The 20,055-nt window shown below is 36.1% G+C and overlaps 1 protein-coding gene across 1 annotated transcript in view; it reads left to right on the forward strand.

Annotated features, from left to right (window-relative positions):
• The window catches only part of PDGFC (platelet derived growth factor C), a 124,186-nt gene that overhangs the window by 1,061 nt on the left and 103,070 nt on the right, over nt 1–20,055 (forward strand). The window lies entirely within an intron of this gene.

Consider the following 20,055-nt stretch of genomic DNA (forward strand, 5'->3'; position numbering starts at 1 on the left):
TTGTACGGGCTGGAAACGAGCTAATCCTGCATAGGAAATGAGAATTACTTTCAACTTTCAAGTGTACCTGAAATGTTTAGAAAACTCTCAAATGCAAGTTCCCCTGGGCTGGGACTGCGCTGAACTGGAGAAAGACTCCTTTCATACAGCAAGGGCAGCTTCGGGGTGTGTAATTTGCTTACCCTCTGAACTCCATATGATTTACATTATTCAGATTTTTAAGTGCCTTTCCTCTTGATCTGCTATTATGAAGTCATTTTAGAGAATATTTTACAAACTGTAACGTTATATACTGCATGAAACCCCACTTAGTGTAGAATATCTAAAATTAAGGCTGTTAACATACATGCATGGAAACCCTGGTGTTTAATGTACGGGGCCGGGGGGGACGGGGGGGAGAGATGGTGTTTGAAAAATTTAGTACTTTGCATGTCATCTAGACCAAACTTTCTCCATGGGCACAAACCAACACAAAAGGCCAATCTGGGAGCTCTCAAAACATTCTGAACTGTAATGAAATAAAACAGAAACGCAGATTTGAGGCTAATTCAATTCTTTCAACTTTGAACTTGGGACTCTCCAGATAAAAGTATTCTACGTTGTATCTTGTAATAGAAAGCAAAGTTTCAGAGACCTCTTCAAGTGCTTTGTGAATGGGTAGAATATGCAGTGCACTAACAAATTTAGAAGGGGGAGATTAATACTGCAGTGGCCTGTTAATGTGATGATAAATGGCACCTGCAGACTGCCGGAGCTGCTGATCAAAGAGCAGCATGGGGATCAATCTCTAATCAGAGCAACTGTGAAGGGCCAGAGGAAAGTGATCAAAAGACTCAGAGACCCAGCTATTCTGACAGGAAACCAATCAGACTTTGTGCATAGTACAGGAAATTATCTGCTCTGTGTGAGAAATCACTCACTTTCTACCCCTTCCCATCTTACCTGGTGTTTAGAGGCTTTAGGGCACCAGTTTGTGACAAAATGGGCTTGGCAATTTTATAGTAATGTCTTGTGCTATTATGCTGCCTTCTCTTAAATTTGCATGGTGTGCATGTGGAGCATATCAACACACAAAGTATTGTCATTGCTTTGCTTTGACTTTGTCAGGAGTGCAAGGAAACCTGCTATGCTGTCAGTCTGCTCTAAAAGGTTTGTTACAGGATAACGCAGCTGGGCCCTGAAGGGCCTGCAGGGTCCAACAATGGGAGCACAACAGTGTAAAAGGTAGATCGTACAGCATAGAAGCAGAACTTATGTAAATATCTAAATGTAATATGTAAATAGGTGTAAGTATATGTGACAGTACAAACTAGATTTTGTTCACGTATATCAGAAACACAGCTGGCTTAGGTCAGGCTTCAACTGGTTTGCAATGCAATTTGGCATGCTCTAAGATAGTCACTACATCTTAGAACAAATGCAAAGCTGGGAGAATATTTTTTTTTTTTTTAAAGTACCCTGATGTGGTAATTTATACCTAGAAGTATTGCTTTGCTTTATAGTTGTGCTAATTCTTAAAGTAATTATTGCAATTGAACAAGTTCAGGTATAGCTAAGTACCAACCCCTGACTTTTTTTAACTGATTTTAATTATTTGGGGGATCGGTAACACTGGTCAAACCAGTTCTTACTTGATTTAATTAGAGTGATTTTTACACTCTGCTGCAATCTAAAGATTGTATAGCTTTTAGCTAGAGGCAGGTTAAAACTCCCTGGAGTATGAGAATGAGATATTGCTGTTCACATGCCAAATAATCTCTGGTCAGGAGAGAGGGAGATTTTTTTTACTTACGCAGTCTACAAATAAAAATTCTGTCCTCAACTTGTAAAACTGCTAAAGGGCCAAGAAATTTTGGAGTAGAATGGATTACAGCGTTACTCAGCTGCACACATGGGTGCTATAGTTATTGCTTCAAGGTGATACTGAAGATGTCTGTGATCAGTTATTAATTCAGTGCCACTACTTGTATTACAAAGGGTAAGTATGTGCTTAAGAATTAATTTTTTCATAATTGGTATTTACTTATCTATTAGCTAAATTATTATTAACTTCAAAATTACAATTTAACTCCATTTATTTGCTAACGGTAGACATAAGGACCTCTCTTGTTTCTGCTGTATAGTGAATGTTGTATTAGGTGGCAATTTCCTAGTGTAAATATTTCTTTGTAAATTAAATATTTTTAGAACACAGTGTTTTGCTGTTACCTCCTGGAAATTCAGTGTGTTGGGGGTTGTGGGGCAAGCCTAGCTCCGTTTAAAACCACTTAAAACTACCTCCATGTTTTGATTTGCCTCTCCTCTGTTATAGTGATATTTTCTTTAGGAACAGGTTTTATTTGTAACTCTACTTGACAGTAAGGGATTTTATGTGATTTCTTTGAAAAAATCCTATTTATCTTTAATGTTTTTATTTTATTCAACTGAGTAAATATTCTTCTGGAGGATCAAAGAAGTTTATGCAATTTTTCTGGAAAGCAAAGTAGCAGTAAATGATGCATGTAGTGATGGCTCCCATATATCTGGATGGACTTTATTTCTATGGTTCTTGTCACATCGAAGAGCAAATTATTCTTTGAAAGGTTTTTCATACTTAGGTGGGTTTATCATTTCTCTTATGGTTATCTGATGTATTTATTAAGAGTTTTCCATATTGAAGTAAAAAGTCAAGAAAAATTGTTTGCTCAGTTTCTTTTGAAGAACAAAACTGAATCTCTTGTGTATTGAATTTGATTACCTGGATGGTTTAATTATTTCTTCTTTCTATTATATTTCTTGCTTCATTTTCATCTACTTTTGATGGCTGTTTTTGATGTAGTTTCTGTAGTTTCAGCAGCATCTGAGGGAGCTGTTAGTAGATTGAGTAATGTGAATGATTTAACCCTGGTGGTCTGAGTGCACGTACTTATATAATGTTATTAGTTTAATATAGATTTGAGACAACATGAGATGGCAGGAGAATCTAAATTCTATTCTCTTGGCTGTTTAGAAGAAGATGCAATAAATGTTTAAAGGAACTTTGCTAAGCTATCAGCTGTTATGTTTTCTATGAGAAATATGAGAATGTCTCTATAGAAAAAACTACCGTTTGGTGCCATAAGCAATGACGTGTATAGCTTATGTGGCATGTATGTTTAAAGTGTAGTAATGACTGACTTCAGAAGGCCAAGAACCTGAGATCAATTAGCAACTCACCAGGGCCAGTGAGAAATACTAACTTTCCTCCAGTTAGTTTCAAGTATGAATGAACAGCAGTAAATAGAGTTGCTGAAGTAAATCTTAGAAAACTAAAGCACTTACTTGATTTCTGTCAATCCTGAAGCACTTGCATTAATTCTGCAGGTAATGTACTGGTCATGATCTGTCTTTTCACAGATCTTAATTTCTTTTAAGGTGTTGGGTGGTTTTTTTGTTTTTGTCTTCTTTTGTTTTGTTTTTTCTTCCCCCACATAAATGTAAACTGTTAATAATCAATTTCGGTAGCTGACTGCTTCATAATCATGGACATGATTTATGTAGCTCAAAAAACCCCCCAAACAGGTGCCCTTGAGACAGAGTTTGAGACTTGCATATCTCAGGCTATCCTTGGGAAAAGCTGGTGAATGCAGCTGGAACTAAGTGAGTAACTGAAATGCCAGAGGGAGCTTCTCTCATCCCCTTGACCTGTACATGGCCTGACATGCTTCCTAAGAACCACCTAAAGGATTCTCTGATTTGTGTGTCTCTAAAGGGAGCTTCCAGCTTATTCAGGGAGGGGACAGCATCACAACAGAGTTTCTGACTAAGTTACTTTAACTTGGGCCAAACACCTGTAAAAGGTAGGGATGTCCAGGTGATGCAGCACATTGAAACCTTGCAGATGGGAATATCAGTGCTTTTGCTTGAATGCAGTCATTTGACTGAAAAATTATCTCTTATAAATGAACATAGTTTATAGTGGTGGGGTGCCACTTCTGCTGACTCTTGTTGAATTGAAGAGTGCCAGCACAGCCTGTTGACTGCTGCTGGGTAGCAGAAATTTTCTGCATTTTGAGAAGATAAGGAAGTATAAAATATAAGCATGTCATCTAAAAGAAAACTTGATAGTGATGCAATTTTTCTCAAGTTTAGTCTATTTCTATTTAGTCCAAGACTGGTTTTGAAATGTTTTAAAGCCCTTTTCCTGGAGAGCGATGAATTACAGCACATCATCTTTTGACTTTAAGCAAAAGATTGTGGCAAATTAGAGAAGTTGTTCAACACTACAATAAATTGCAGAGGAAGAAAGCTTTTAAAACTGGTTTTTTTTTTTCCTTTTTAATTGACTTCTGACACATCATCTGCCATTCAGCAAGGTGCTGCTTGGGATTACTTAGTCCTGCAGCTTCTCTGAGTTTCTTCTGTTAGGTAAATGTAGGATTTTAAAAGCACAAACCATTTGCTACTTGTCCCAAATATGTAGTCATTCCAACCTTCTTGTACGTTTGTTAAATATCTTGAATGGAATTTAATCTGAAATCTTGTTTTTGCATTAACTAGTTCCTACTAGGTTTGCCAATCAGACTTTAAAGTTTCATATCATGTTGTTTGGGGTTATTTAGTTTGTCTGTCAGTCAGATAGAGTTTTATAATGAAGAAGAAACATGGGACATACCGTGAGACAGTGACAGCTATATAGCCAAAGAGCTTATGTTGAACTTTGTCTTCACATAAAGTCTTTTTAATCTTATAACTTTATGCAACTCCTTTGAGTCTTAATTGTTACACAGTGAACATGTAATAGCAAGGTACTGTTTTGCATCATACAGCAGTGGTTGTTCATTATAGCAGAGTGGTCTTGGGGTTTTATTGTTTCTGTTGGGTAGTTGCTGCTTTTGGTTTTTGCTATGTTTGGCAGTTCGTGATTACTAGAAAGAGGATGTGCTGAGCAAGCCCACTTCCCTTAGCTGGAAATGAACCTCTTCGATTGCTTTATAGATTGTTCTTGGCTTTATCAGAAAACCATGCCTCTGCTTTTTAGTCACAAAGTGCATACCATGGAGAATACACTTCCTGGTATGTGTTTTAGGAATTGACCTGTATGTATGTAGTCTTTTAGCAGAGAACAGTGGGACTTCGAAAAAGTTACGGAACAGAAAAGAGACACACAGCACATAGTTATTTTAGTAGCACTTAGGTATCTGTATGAGTGCTTTGTTTCAGAGTTTCTGAGAAATTAATTGTATATTAAAACTTACATAGACCTGTCATTCCCTTTTGGGGAAAAACTTTTGCAGCTTGTGTTTGAATGGAAATGCTTTTATTCAAGTAGGTAAGTGAAAATTCATAATGTGTTATTGTGAAGCTAAAATATGAGCTGGTGTTTTCAAGAGGTTTTCTTAGATTGTAAGATGTTATTTTAAGGTGGCAATGACTGAAAAATTTGTTCATTGCTCCATCTATAGATATCCTAGCCTTAGGGTTCATCTGTCTTCTGATCTTCTCGTCCTGACATCCTTCTACTGAGATTTTAAAAACATATCTCCAGTGTTACAGTTGGCTATTTGTGTTTAATTTCATGATCCTACAGCATATAAGCAGTCTTATATGTGAAGATACCTCATCTTTACAAAGCGTGTGTACAACAGCAACTGTATACATTTTCATAACCTAATCAGTTTCAACAGAAGTTGGTTGGCTGGGTGACACAAAGCAGGACTCTAAATGCTCAGGGAGAATTCTTGTATACAGAGAGTATAAGAACTACTAAAAAAAAAATCAATGTAAACAAAAGGAGAGAGCCCAGCCAATTCCTTGGTCTCCTGCAGGCCTTCTGTATTAGGGTCAGCAAAGGCTGTCTCTTTTTTTCTGAGTTTCCTAGTGTATTCCAAATATTCCACGTTTTTGAGTATGCCCACAGTTTTGGACTTCAGCATTCACCTTGCATGACTGTACAATTGCCTGGGGCTCGTAGGCTGCTTGGCTTCTTGTTGCTGTGGATGCCTCTGAAGTCCTGTCAGTGTGTGCCACCCCCCACCCCTGTCAATGGGCTTTTATTTATGCTGATCATCAGGTGAGCTGGCTGCAACTGAAATTAAAAGAACTCATCAGGTATTTAGTTAGCTCTTTGAGTCAGTGGATTATTTCACTGTGTGGCTGCTCATACTCACACAGGCTAATTTGAGACTAGGCAGGTTAACCCTGCAATGAAGGTCTTCACAGTGATAGTCACTGCTTTTTGCTTTTTTTAAATGTTATTTTCTTAGTCCATTTTCATATGCAGGTGTTTGGAGCTGGGGAAAGTGAATATGAATTTACCTCCATGCAATCCAACAGAATACAGGCAGAAACAGAAATGAAATAAGAAAATGTTCAAAGGTTATTTCCCATGCAGTGGCATCCTTTTATAGTAGTGAGAAGGAGAGAGTTGTAAGGGAATAATCAATAACACATTTTTTTCAGTGGCAATGTGCCTTTTGTGAATTGATACTCATAAATTATTCATTAATCTTGCACTTTATGGTAAATTCATTCAAGGTATCATTATAAACACAGATGTTTTAAGGAGATTCTTCTAGGGTGAAGGGCACCTCTGTTCCTCTACTCCCTGAAAGCCCAAAACACTGAAACTTCTCCTTGAGTTAGTTAAAACTGATTACTAACTGCATTAAAATAATATGTAGGCATGGCTCGCTTTGGTCACTGTCACACTGATTTCTTGACATGAAATGGAGTGTACCACTGGTCCTGATTAAAACAAGGTAAATGCAGGGAGGCTGAGGTTCTCTGGTCATGCACCTTGCCAGCATTGGCATTGTGGCTGGAATTAAAAGTCTTTGTTTTTAATTTTTTAGTGGTTGGCTTTCTAGATTAATAGAGCTATTGGTTGGGTACCTATCCTATTACGTTCCCTATGATACTACAGTTCTGTTAAAGGAAAGTAAGGGAGGTCTTCCTAGCTTTCAGCAAATGTCTGGCATAGCCAGTGGTAATTTTCAGTGCTGGATTTAAATTCCCTTATCGCCCTTATGTGGCTTTTCTTGCAATGTTAAATCTGTCTGTCTCAGAAAAAGTAAAGAATGTCTTGGGAAAAGGAAACAATGCTCCTTGTGTTTCCTGTACGTTTAATTCCTTTTTGCATTGCTGCTGCTGTAATATTCTTATTATGAATTGGCAATAAATCATGTAAGAAGGTGGGGGGGCAGGAGGTTAGATGCTGCAGTTAATTAGGGAATTGGCCCTGTAATCTGATAAATGGGCTTCCAACTAGGTTCAGGCAGTAAAGGGTAAATGAGTGGTGCCCTTTTTGTAGTTTTGATATTCTACATTTTTAAACCATTACTCAGTTTGGCGCACATATCAGCAAAGTTGTAAGGTTCTGTGAACAAAAATCTGGTGTGCAAAATACCAGGGAGTGTCATGTTTAAAGAGTAGCTTATCCTGGAAAAATGGTTTTGGAGATGTTCTTAGTACACCTTCCCTGTCAATCCATAGCTCTCAGTTTCTCTATGCCTCTTTTTAAGCATTATTTGTTTAAAAGCATATGAAGTGGGAAAATGGCTTTCCTGGAAAAGATACTGATTTGTGAACTAGTGCATAATATTGCTTGTTTCAGTCATTATATTTAGTTGTAGTCTTTTCAAAACACTCAGTTGTCCAGTCTTTTATGAAACTATTATTTGGGGGCTTCACTGAATGACCTATTGCATGATAGCAGATAGAATATCCATGTTCGATTATTATTTTTTTTACTTTTTCTCCCTCAGTGTACTTCTCTGTGTAACCATCTGACTGCCTTCACCCTTGTTCCAAACCATTGGAACTGTGAGAGGGGCTCCATGTTCCTCCTTGAATTGACAGGAAACCGGCACTCATTTTATGCAATAGTTAAACATTAAAAAAGGCATATGGCCCAGGAAATTCTTTGCTGTATGTGAAGGTATGGCATTTCCAAACTCAAAGTGTTGTTCTGGCTATTTTACCGGTAGTGGAGAGTTATATGAGGCCAATTCCATCTGCAGAGAGTCTGTTTCACTTGCTTGTGGTTCTGGGGCTCATTCAAATGCTCTAAAACAAAATAAAAGGAATGGATGTAATAACTTCTTTATGGAAAAGTCATAAAAAGCTACAGGGCCATGTAAACAAATTGGATCATTTACAAGATGTTAAAGTGATGGATATTCAGTCCAAATTCAAAGGTGTGGATTAGGTTTTACAGTCATCTTGACTGAATTTTGCCCTCAACAAGATTTTCTTTTTCTGCCATGAATGCCTTTGACACTACAGATGGCAAATTCTCAGAAACTATGTTTTCAAACATTTCAGTGCATTCAGAATAAAGCCAAGAAACAGGAGAACAATTCAGTAGTATGATTTGATATTTCTCTAAGTGAATCAGAGGCCTCTCTTGATCCACATGGTTACATTGTGAAGCTGTAGTGGAACTTTGTAGCATTCCCAGGAAAAATAAACTAAAAGTGTTTCCCTTCTGGATTCAAACATGCCTGAACTAATTAGCAACAAAAGCAACCGTTTTGGCTCTCCGCTCTGTTAGTATAAATAGGTTTGCACAGAACAGCAGCGACTGTGCTCCAAGTTAAACTGTGCTAGTCACAGAAACTTATGTTTCGGATCTAACTGAACACTGAACATTCTGATAAGGCCCTTGTGACTCACTTAATCAGAAAGTAGTGAAAAAGTGGAGTGGAAAATAAGATAACTAAACCTTCCGCATGTTGAGATACATTCTGCAGGTAATTTATTTGCTTTGATGTAAATGTAACCATATGCATGGATAATTTTCTCACGTTTGGGGAAGGAACATGGGTGTTAACTGCTATGAAGTGCTTTCCTTCTCATGAGATGTGGCTGCTCAGCTCTACTATTACCAATGCTATTTCAGCTACTTTTCATAACCCTTCATGCACTAAAATCTGTAGATCATTTCAGAGCGAAAATAACCTTAGCACAAGTTCGCAATTAGTTGTATTAACTAATTAACAGGAAGAACTGCTTATTTGTACATACAGTGCTAAATAATGAGCTGTTGATGTATCTTTTAGATACTTGATAATGTGCTTGTGAAAATAATAATTGTTACCTGGAAAGTGTATATATGTGATTATATAGGATTTGAAGAAGTCCTTCAGAAAGTGATTCAAATGAATGTTACATTATACAGTGTCAAGTGTAAAGGGTTTGCATGTATATTATTGGAAATTTGTGGTTTAAACATATAGTTTTGGGAAGTGGTCTATCTTAATATCTCAAGGCTTCTACGTCTTACTACTTAGTCTGTTGTTACACAGGGATGTTCATACCTACCAACATTTCTGTTGCTTGTGAAATTATAGTGGACCTGAAAGTAGGGTAAAACCTTTTAAACGACAGCTAACAACTAATGGCTCCAAAATAAACATTATTTCTATAAAAGGAGATGAAACTTGTATATGACCTTGCCTAGTGTTTTAAAATATGGCTGAGGATTCTTGATGGCCTTTCCTTCTCTTCTTTGTGTCATTCAAAAATCCCAGGCCCCAGGTGCACTGAATATCTACAGGCAGACGAGTTTGAAACTTGAAATGCTCTAAAAATTTCCTCTAAGCACTCACTGTATTTCTCATGGTACTTGCTGTTATCAGAAGTCACAAAGTACTTATCTGTAGTGCTAATGCAGCCTTGTAGGTATTCCTTCTGAAATGGAGATTGAATTTGTGACAGTTGACTCTTTCAGCAATGTTTACCTATCTTCCTAAGATCCTTTATATAGGTTGGCATAAAGTGTTGAGAACAGCCATTTTTTTTTTTGGTTTCTTCATGCAGAACCTTGATTTTATATCTGTTACACCTGCAAGAAGTAGCATGTGTTTGGGAAAGTGGATGTCCTAGGCTAAGTCTAAACAGGACTCACATAGAGTTTTTGAGCTTGTTAATTTTCATCTCAAGAGAAATCATTGAGACCATCTTTGGTTTTACCTAACACCTCAAGAATGCCACATCATGGTAAAGAGAGCTCTGTTACTGAAATATCTACCTTATTTGCAAAATTATCATATTGCTTGTGGGGTAAAAGATGGTTTTGTATAACTGTCAAGTAGAAAGATAAACATGTTTCTAAAGCGTGTGCTTGCCTTATCAGCAAAAATCTTACAAAACTGATTGGCCTCATTAGTCAAGATTCATTTGGAGGTACTGTGTAGTGATAATACTTGATGAATAGTTGTGAAATGTTTCCATATTGTTACTGCTTTTAACATAGTTACATTACCAAAATTTGGGCACAGTTAGTCCCTTATATTAGGGAAAGAATACAATGATATGCCTGTAGTATATTTAACAGTGACCAATGGTTTTACAGGATCTTTAGCTTCTCTTTGAGATTGTTTGAGGTTCTATGATGTTATCATTAAAAATACTGTTTCCAGGTGGGATCAATGCCCTTGCTTAAAGCTGATTTCTCTTTCTCGTTATGGGAAAAAAAACAACCAAACAAAAAAAAAACCCTAAATCTTGTTAATGGCTCTGATTCATCTGAAACAGTTTAAACTATTTTGTCATAGAAGTGAGGCTTAGTTTTCTTAGGGACAATTTTAACAGCCCAACATTTATTTCTAGCAATAGGTGCTCAGTAGATGGTCATTAATTATTCGAATTATGTGCTCTGGTGTGTGGTTCATTCTGACATTTTTATGTATGTGGATGCTTAATGTCTGTTTCTTGAGGTTTGTTCATAGGTGAGATTGACTTGTTCTGATTTTTTCACTTTTAGGAAGTATTTGGTAAACTTTGTATTCAGTGTTTGCATTTCAGATGAGAGTGTAGTTTGTTAGAAAGCGAAAATCTCTTGTTTTAAATTGGCTTGGGCCAACAATGGTGAATATTGGAGTAAAAATAATTTTGACTGAATTAAAAGTGGGTTATCAGTATGTTAAACGGGTCGTAAAGCATTCAATAAATAGTGTATATTTTAAATAGCAGTCTTGTATGTATATATGAAAATCAACTACTGCTAGGTAACTTGACAGTATTTATATTTCACTTTCATTTTCTTAAGTTTGGGAAGAATGGAATCTTCCCTGCTCTTCTACATGTCAGCTGTTCTTAAATTCATTTAATTTCAGGCAATAGTGACTGTTGTACATGTGGATCATAGTCCACATCCAAGCTGCGCGCTGGGCTATGTGCTCCACAGAGGTATAATGTCTCAAGTGTGTGGCTGCAGCTGGTTTTGGGATATACATGTGCACCCAGATGTTGCTACTGAATAGATTAGCTATTGACTTCTAAATCCTGATACCCCAGCTGTTCTTCAGGATCTTCAAAACCAAGTCTGAAATATATAGGGGTTTAAAGTATAATTGTACTCACAAGTAGCTGTTTTTCCAGTTACATTCCCTCCTTTCCATCATCATTTTGCTCAATATTCGTTATTTGAAGCTTAAAGTGTACTCTAAAAGACATTTTTTAAAATACTTAATATTTTTGATAACAAATTGCATATAGTTAGCGTCTGTCCCTGATTTAGTTAAATCCTTAATGTAAAAGCAGTTCTAAACTTGCTACTTTCTGTAATGCATGCTATTCTACCTACTAGCAATTTATTGTGTTTACTATTTTTAAGTACGAATACTTCTTATAAATAGTGTGTTACTAACTGACTAGCTCTAATCCCCCAACTTCCCCACTGCCAGTACTTTGGATTGGTGTAAAAGATGCAAGAATATATTGAGGAGTTGTTCACTGAGATACACAAAATGTCTTGACCTTGTATGACGAATTCCACTGAAGTTGAGAATCAATTTGATCTAGTTACAGGGAAAAAAATTACATGATGCACATTTACAAGATCAAGCTATTGTCCTTAATTCAAAGCCTGGGAAAAGGAAACATCTAGATGACTTCTTTTTCAGATTTTTGATTATGTCCGTTAAATGTGAAATTAAGTTGAGCAATTGTATTCATGTTTGCTATGGTGGGTGTGCCTGTCTAGCTGTAAAAATCATTTACTGCATCTGAATTGCCTCTTATCTGAAAAAAAACAAAGTTAATAATGGTTGAAGTGCAATGAAGTTTATTTATGTAAAATAATATTTGAAAGATAAAACTGATCATGCTTTCATATATTGAGCTTTATTTTCTTTTATAGTTCTCTTTTAGTCAGTAAGCTAAGGAATCCAAGCTGTATGTTGAAACAGCAGGATTTCTACCCCATTTACAAAAAAACATTGATGGAACGAAATGAAAATCTGTGCTGTTAATAAGACTTTAAAAATATTTTGATAAGAACTTTAACAAAAAAACATAATCCTCCCTTTATGCTAAGGGATAAATGCTCTTTTTTATAGTTTACAGGATGATTGAACAATGCTGAATATATTAAAACATAAGGAAGTGGTATATGTTGAGAGGTAAAGACAGATATGTGAAAAGTAAGTCTTTGTTGAAAACCATCAATAGGAAAAAACAAGATGCTGTGACAGTGCTTAGTAGAAACTGGTTTTCTGTGTATCTTCTTCCTTTTTGTAGTAGAAGGATGAATAAAAGGACTCCAGCACAGTAATATCTTTGATTACCAAATGAGATTAATTATTTCTTTCATACTGTTGTGCGTAAGGAACTTGTTTTATACTATTAAATGGATATCACCTGATTTTTTTCTTTTTTTCATGTAAAACTATTTAAAAGGGGAGTTTGGAAGATTTTTCACTGTAACAGTCAGGACATGAAGCTGGAAACAGCAAAGACAGCAATCAAATTTTCATAAACACTGCAATATAATGGCTTGGTTTGTCCTCAGTCCTCAGCATTACTGAGACCTCTCTTGGAAGTGCTGCTCCTCAAAATATAGGGTGTGTATGCTGGTGGTGGTGGTGGTTTGAAAAGGTAGATCTTTATTGTCATTCAGCTAAACTGGTGGGCAAGCTTCTACTGCTTCATTTACTGTGTCCTGAGGCTTGCTTGTTTCAAAGCAATATTGGTAAGTCATTGGCTTTGTATTTATGTTTTTAGCCCATAGTGATCAAAGTGAGTGGGGGTTTACTTTTTTAGAGAAAAACATGAATATTGTGGCATTTTTGTTCTGACTTCACATTAATTAGAGCTCATACATAGGAAGTGAAAAGAAACCAGTAAGTATGGTTTGAAGAGACAGCTTTGTACCAATAATTGCCATTACTTTAAACAAGAGGAAACAATAATACTTTTAAAAATCAAGACTGAAGTGCTTAAAAGCTGAAACTTAACGGCAATATGAAAATCATGTCTCTCTGAAAGTTCTTGATATAATTTCTTTTCTGGCACATGCTTGTGCTGCCCCTAGGAACTTGATCCTTAAAGCAAGAGGAGAGAATGTAACAAACTGCGCAGTGGCACCTTGGTGCCAAGATAGATTCAGTACAACCATTTTTTTTTTTTTTTTTTTTTTTTTTTTTTTTTTGTTATTCCTGGCACTTTTGGAAAGAATGATTTCATAATGCCTGAAATGTTTCTGAGGAGAAACAAGATTGCAACCAAGGCTTGCTTCCTCCTTCCCTCTTCCCATAACTTTTCATTATTCATATGGGTGGAGGAGCTCTGCTTAGAGCTTGTGTTATACATCATACTAGGAAGCAGTATTTTTAATTTTCAGTTAAGAGTGCCCGTGTTTATAAGCCATGGAGTGGCAATCTTTGTGGAAATAAATAGTTGCTATTTGTCGGGTGCACAGAATCTCATGGGAACTAATTACTTATTGAATTTTAACAGTGGTTGTTTTGTTGAAATAAGCATTGAGTGTCCTTTGCATTGGTATCCTGACAGGCACTGTAAACAAGAGTTTCTGCATACACAGGCAGCCAGTTGGTCTAACTCCCTGTATTTTATCTTAAAAGTGGCTTTTTTTGAAAATAACAAAAATATCTAATGAAGTTTTAAATTATCATCTCTCAAAAAAAGGGCCAATTGAGCTCAACTTACTTTGTGATTGAAGGCTGTCTCCTGGTCGTGATGAACCAAATGACTATAAAAGTCAGTGGGTGGTTTGGTTAAAGAGGGAGTAGTGGAAAACAAGTGCATTCCTGTGGTAAGATGATGGGGGAAGGAAAATGAAGTAACTGAAATGCAGGGGGAACCATTTTGTGGCTGTTGGAAAAACAGTGGCTTTAGCCTTAATGAATTCCGTGGTTTTGATACTTTTTTGTTTTTTCCCCGAGAGGAGGTTGGGATTTTTTTTTTTTTTCAATAAACAGAGCCCTAAGGGAAAAGCGTGTGATCCAGACACTGGTTAAAGGGTGGATTTTTGGGTACAAAGGTCAGCAGCTTGCACCTGCCAAAAAGATTTTGATCAGTAATAGGTTAGAAATGGTTAGATATGCATTTATATATCGACAGGGAAAACAGGAGGAAGAAAAACTTTGGTAATTTCTGCCTGTAAACAGCCTTGGAGCCTCTGGAATCACCTTGTGCAGAAATAAGTTATTATGGTCAACATCAAGCTTTGGATGTTCAGCTAGCGTCTGCTTTCTGTCACAGTTAGAGAAGGGCTAAAGGGAATGATCTTGCATCTATCTGGAGTCATCTGGGGTGCAGCTCCTGAAGGCTGAACAAACCAAAAATCAGATCAGTCCTTCTGTTTAAGATCACTTGATAACAAAGAACACTCCATAAACTTAATGGAATTATTTGCTCAAAGGACCAAGCTGTTTATGTTACTACTACCTTTGGTAGCAAACAATAGAGAAACACCATAAGAGAGGTGGTCTTAAAAAACAAACAAAACCCCCAAAATAAACAAATAAAATAAACAAAAAATCAAATGCCATCTTTGATATATCATTTTTTTCCAGATCTTTTCCATGAAAGATATTGATGTTTTTTACCTAGGCAATGTAAATAAGTACTTTCTCTGCAGTATAGGAAGAGTTGCTACTAAGGTGCTGTTCTTCTGCAGTTCCATATGTTCTGTGTTTCAATAGACATGAGAGTAGTAAGGCAAAAGTAATAATATCATAGAGATTTTAAGAATGTCTTTGAGCAAACAAGATCAAACTCAAAGAATCTACTTTCATTCTCTGACAATTATAGTTGTGTTTTGCTTTTAAGGCTGGTACCCTTGTTTTAAAATTTTTGGGCTCTGGAATTTCTTTCTGTTCCAGAACTGAAGTCTTCTGTACGTAACTCAACTTCTCTGAATTTTATTCCTTTATAAATAGAGAATCTAGTACATTGGTTCTGGGTCCTACTTCTTCAGATGTCTATTTACAATTACCACTTCAAATAAGCAATATTACATTCACAGAGATTGTGTCCAGAAAATAACTCTCTGAATAGCTTCAGATAACTTATTGTCATTCTTACAGTGGAAAAAAAAATTGTTTTTAATTTCTCAGGCTAGATATGATTCTGTTTTCTTTTCATAGCTTTCTCAAAAACACATTAATTACTTGGAGTTGTATATCCCCCATTTGGGTCTGTAAGAATGTAATAGTCATTCTGTTGCCCAGTTTTATACAGCTTTGAATCTGTTTTAGTATCGTTTGAGGTCTTGACATGAAAGATGTGACTAAATGTCCATTTATTGTGCTTCCTTTTTAACTTGTGGATACTGTAGGAAGAGAAGCTATAGCAGTTGCAGCACTAGGGCTTGAGAACAGAGTTAAAATCCTTAAAAAAGAGAAGTGAAGGGAACAGAGTTATAGGCAGAAAAATTACAAAGCTCACTTAGATATGAATCCTGTTTACCAAGAAAAAATAGTTAAGAATTATCAATTTACTATCTAAATATGGAAATTCTTAAAGAAGTAAAGCTTAGTGTTAGTTAGCTTATATAAACATTTGGCTGAGGAGAATTCAAGAAAAATATTGTTGATTGTACTCAAAAAGAAGTGCTTTGTATTTGAGATGAAACAATTTTATTAAAGGTAGGCAAGGTAATTAAAGATATGGAATAGTATGTGCATTTTGAATATCATCAAATGGTAATGAGGCCAAAAGGAAGAGATAAGGTTAAGTATTATGCTGTGATTTCAAGACTGAAGATTAAAAGAAAGTACTAGTAATGAAACCTGTGTGCCAAGGCAACTGCCTGAGAAATATCTAGAAGGTAATAGCAGCCAGTCCAGGCCAAATTCAGGGTCTGGTTGGCTCAAGGTGTTGTGTCTGACAATACCCATTAAGGAATGTAACCATGATTCCCTGATCTATTCTCCTGCCTTCTAGGATTTTAGAAGTTAGAATTTTTTTTTAAGGTGCAAGCAGAGTTTTGGGATTTGGTAGTTCTATGAATTTTTGAAATCTTGTAAACTTCTGCTATCTGCAGTTTCTAGTGAGAAAGTTTAACCATGTAATAGATAAATATCTTCTTTTGGTTGCTTCATGCACACTGTTTGATCATTTTATTCAGTATCATCTAGTTCTTTAGTTTTGCCTGTGATTTTCAGGTTTGACCTGCTATTGTGGAGACTTACTAGGGAGCTGCTCCAGGCTTTGGATTGCTTTGGATTGAACTGTACATTATTCTCCTGTATAGTGTTTGTGTGTATGTCTGTAGTAAATATGCACATGTGTGTGTCTGGGTATAGGAGATATGAGCAAAAATGCACATAAATTACGTATCTTCTGGTTTTTCAAGTATCAAAAAGTACTGACAAGCAGTATTCAAGATATGAATACACCATGGATTTACACAGTAATAGTGTTTTCTCTGATTCTCTGTGTTTTTGCGACAGGTTCTTAATATTCAGGCTTTCCTTCTAGCAGTGTAATCCTTTTCCCAGTAGGACAGGCAGCAGCCCTGCTCATGGGAAAGATGCTGAGAAATTGCTTTGTGTTGTACTCAGATCTGGAAGTGATAGGTACTTCAGTGAGTTGAAGCCATAAATTTCACAGGATCAAACGATTTCAATGTTCCACTTCAAGTATATAATTGTTAATATGGGTAGAAGATGTTGTAATTCAGGTGCTAACTGTAATAATGGAAAGTAAACTTTCTCGAGTGTTCTTTCCTTAGCATTAAGTTGTAGTGTCAAGTGGTGTTCTGTTTGTTTTGGCTTTGGTTTTCTTCCCATAGACTTTTTTTCTGGTTTGTAAACCTTCATGACCAGAATCTAGTCCTCCATTATACCTCTGCCTAAGGGGAGCAGAGACTTTTTTTTTTTTGTCCTTTCTGATTATTTTAGATCCCCATTTGTAGGGGAACCTGCCCCTAGGGGTTCTTCAGTGTGACCAACAATATTAAGATATTGCAAAGTTTCTGGTCTCCCATCTGTTTCCTTGCTCTCTTTCAGACTTAAATTTTATTTGTAAGGAAGTTTACCATTGAGTTTCACAGGTAAACCCCATCTTTCTCTAACTTGTGTGTGATAGTGATTGATTTTCACTCCCTCCCTCCTCTTAAAAAAGAATATTGTCTAGGGTTTCTTAAAGAAAAACATTTCATAGTACCAGGTGCTTCACCTAACTATCCTTCTAGTTTCTCATGTCAGCATTTGGATGGCATTTTGCATTTAGGAATGTGTTTTTTGATTGCAATAAAAATAAAAAGAATATTTGTTCTTAGAAAAGTAAATTAAAGGGAGAACTTGTGTACCTCTGATTTCTTCTGTACTCTGAAGTTCTGGTTCTTATGCATGCAATAAATAACACCTTAGTTGATAGTCCTCACTAACATCATCAGGTAGAGATGACAAGAACTAGTTAGTAGTAGCTACTTGTTTTCTGATAGTATTTTTAAATTCCGCAGTTCTAAAATTCATGTTGATGACATGGCTCTATTATGTTTAATTGTAGAATTGAAAGTCAGCTTTAAATTTGCCCTGGCAAGTTATTTGTAAATTATTTGGCTTGAGATTATTTAGAAGAATAATTTTCAAGATTGCCTTCTATGTTTAAAGCTAGCCTAGCAATTGAACTATTATTTGTCTTGTTTAGTTTTTTTTTCTTTAATGGTTCTGAGAGAAGGAATGAATTCTAGAATAATGAACAGCCTAATGCATGCTATCCTGAAGTTGTTTCTTTGTCTTCAGTGGTATTGGATGATCCTGTTAAGTAAAACCTGTAGGGATCCAAGCCTGGTTCTTTGTGGGCAGTGCTAACAGCAGGGACTGGTGTCCCTGAGGATGTTGGCAGTGGCTTGCTGCTCGCCAGTGGTGGTTTTCTGAGGGGAAACCCTTTCTGAGGGAAAAAATGCTTGCTGTGAGATTATTGGTTGCTGCTGGGATCCAGCACTGATCTCCTGGGCCTTTCTCCCTAGTCTCCTGTCTCTGCCTTAAGAGGGTCTAAAGGTATTGGGGAGGAATGAAGAGAAATTAATGTTTGGTGCAGAAACTGAAAAAAAGTTTATAAAATGCAGTTCATATGTGGAGAATATTGTCTGGCTTTATTCACTAAAATAATTAGACATTTATGAAAATAGAGGCTGAAGTGGTACCGTGCTAGGTTAAATGTAATAGAAATCTCAGATCAAGTTGCCAGTACTTCCTTTTCTGGCTGGCTTTCAACTGTGCCTGTGAGCGCAAAGGAATGGCATGTATTTATACGTTTGTAAATAAGATCCCACACATTTTCCACTTGAGAACATGCACTCAGACCTTTTATGGTCAGGAAGGGGTGTTTCCCTCTGTCTGCGAGCTACTCAGAGAACTACACGTTTCCAAGTATGCAGTTCAGAAACTTAGAGCTAATACTTTGTAAACTTGAGTTTAAATAAAGAAGTCTGGGGAATTAAAGGCAAAAAAAAAAGTAATTTTTCTCTTTTTCCAGTAGAAAAATACTTTATCACGAAGAAACAGGTTTTGAAATTGATGTTTTTGCTAAGATAATTTGCCTCATTCAAGTTTACTTCCAAAAATATTTCTTAGATCAAGCTCTTATGACTGTGTCTTCTTTTCAAAATATCTATTTTTTAAGTAAGATTCGGTTGATAATGGCTTATTAAGATATCTAAAACTCTTTCTGGTTACTCAGTGTCTGTTGATCATAATAGGTCAACATACTCTAGCAATAATATTCTTAGAATAATTGATTTTGTGGTTTTTGTTTTGTTTTGTTTTTTTGTAAGAAAAAACCTCACAAACCAAAAAAACTCGCCTGAGTGATGTGAAATTTTTCAAAAATAGTAGCTTCTCTCAGGTCTATTTCACTTATCAAGAAAATTGATTCAATTTGACTTCATCTCCAGCCCTGTAAGATGAATGCAGAACACTTAAATGCCACTGTCAAAAAATGCTGTTGCATTGAGTAATATAAAAGGCACAAATAAAACAATTTACTTAAGTAGCAATTCGGCTGCAGAGAGCATAATAAATCTGTTCTCTTTCTTTTATGTGAAATGGTGAACTGTTTTAGGGAAACTGTAGTGTTCCATACAAAATATGTGTCCAGGTGGGGTTTAGTTTTCCATCAGTTGTTTTGAAAACTGCAAATAGTCTGAAGTTGACAGTTGGAAGTACTTGAAATATGCTGCAAGAGCTATAGTTTTTTTAGCTAATAAACAATGCTTTTAGTGCTTAAGCCATGATGCAGAGGGTACTCCGCTCTGGCCTTTATACTTAAAGATTTTAAATAGCTTTTCTTTGAAACAGTTACTTGCTGTTGCAGACTAAGCAGAAAAAAAAAGTTTAATACTTGCTGAAAAAGAAGAATTCCTTCAGGAAGAAGAATAACCACTTGCTGCTTACTAAAAGGGATAGGTTTCAAAATTTCCACTTGGTTTCCTGAAGATGCATTGCCCCATGTGCATCTCGGTGCAGTGAGATGTGAGACTTGTCATTGAAGTCTTTTTCATTTCTGGACTGTTTAATTAGGTGAAAATAAAATGACAACAAGATGAACATTGCAAAAACAGTATGTGTCATATGTGTCATATATGATGAGAATATATTTTGAATTATAGTGCTTTTATGCAGTCTATATAATCAATTACAATTCAAGATTGAATTGTGTTTTTCTACCAGAAAAGATGAATCACATGCAATAACCAGTTCCCTTTCACTTAGATTGCCTTTCATCATACCATTCTGCAAAGGCAGAATTGGTGCAATTTAGATCTCAGAAGTCTAAATTTGCAGTCAATGGAGTCATCCATAAGGGATTTGGCTTAAAAATTTATGGGGGCGATGTGTC

Source organism: Pipra filicauda, unplaced genomic scaffold (genome assembly GCF_003945595.2).
Source record: "Pipra filicauda isolate LSUMZ 115617 unplaced genomic scaffold, ASM394559v2 scaffold22_size4397567_pilon, whole genome shotgun sequence".
NCBI classification, from domain to species: Eukaryota; Metazoa; Chordata; class Aves; order Passeriformes; family Pipridae; genus Pipra; species Pipra filicauda.